Source organism: Penaeus monodon, chromosome 25 (genome assembly GCF_015228065.2).
Source record: "Penaeus monodon isolate SGIC_2016 chromosome 25, NSTDA_Pmon_1, whole genome shotgun sequence".
Taxonomy (NCBI): Eukaryota; Metazoa; Arthropoda; class Malacostraca; order Decapoda; family Penaeidae; genus Penaeus; species Penaeus monodon.
The window spans coordinates 14,695,280-14,696,702 of NC_051410.1; the positions used below are offsets into that span (position 1 = coordinate 14,695,280).

At 35.3% G+C, this 1,423-nt stretch overlaps 1 protein-coding gene across 1 annotated transcript in view; it reads right to left on the reverse strand.

The window, feature by feature from the left end:
- The window catches only part of LOC119589068 (iron-sulfur cluster assembly 2 homolog, mitochondrial-like), a gene marked incomplete at its 3' end in the record, with an annotated part of 6,271 nt that overhangs the window by 3,166 nt on the left and 1,682 nt on the right, over nucleotides 1–1,423 (reverse strand).

The window sequence follows — 1,423 nt, forward strand, 5'->3', positions numbered from 1 at the left end:
GATAGGTGAACTTATCTGACCCCAATTTTGTTTACCTTTTGACCTACAGTGACCTTAAATTTGAGTCACTCCTTATAATTCCTATATTTCTGGATCCTTGCAGGGTAACTGGTCTATAAGATAGCTGTGCAATACGTTACTGTTTTCTTTATCATGGTTATCCATAGGGTGGGATTCAAGTAGCCCTATCTGAACCAGACTCAACTCAGGAATTACTTTCCTTGTGGCCAGGATTTGGTGTGTTATCTGGGAATGAGGTGGGCTAGGCCTAGAGTGGTCTTTAACCTGATCCTCCTTATTTTCATAATGAGTATCTTTAGTCTATGATCATCTAAGAATTATCTAAAAAATTATTGGGTAACTATAATATCATAAAAAATGTTTTGAAGCTGACCTAGACATACCAAACTGAATAAAAGACTTAACCAGATCTAGCAAAGGTCTCTGGATGAGGTCTGCACCTCAACAGTGAACCTGAATTAATTTTTTCCTCTCAGAACCAATCAAATAAGCACAAGTATTTAATGAATACAGATATTAATGTTCTATAACTAAGTGGTCTATTTCAAATCAACAAATGGTAACTCTGGGTTCAATGATTGCATAAAGGATCCCGCTTAACTGACAAAGTCCCACTACTACCATGGTGCACCTCCAACAATGTCCAATAAACTTCCAGTACAGGTTTTTTGGCAGGATAAAGCATAAATTGGTTCCTAATTTAACAATAAATAGCTAGGAATCTTGATAATCCCTATCTTGCCTAAACATATATAATAGAAGCTTGCTGGACTCTGCTGAAACTGAAACAAGAGTTAGCATCCTGTGAGGAATAACATTTAACCCGACTTTTGCCCCTACTGCAAAATTTGGTTACATCTATTTATAAAGGCAAGACTACAAAAACTGACAGACAGAAATTATTATAATCTACATAATTTTCATTACCATAAAACAATTTCAGAAAACTCTCGTAACTACTTTATTCAAAGTATACTAAATAATACCATGCTTTTGTAAATATTTAAAAGGCACCTGCTTGTCCGTCACTATCCTTACAGAATTGGTAGAAGACTGTCGGCATTTGCTAGTGTGTGATATCACAATTGCTTGACAGTGCACCATGGATAAGTTTACTTCATTATAGATCACTGGAAATTTCTAATGGAACTAGATAGAACATAGCAGATACAGTTACATGAATCAAGGGTAAAATTTTACAAGTTCACCACATTGTAATGCAAGTAATATTGTTATGTTAATTATTCAATTCCCAACATTTTTCCTTAACTGATTATATGCTACAGATGATTACTTAACAATATAACAATTTCTATGTACTTACTTACACTGGCATATTACCTGATTGCATTCTCCAGAGCAAGGAGATGGGGGGTCCAAGGATAGGCTCGGCTGGTAATGC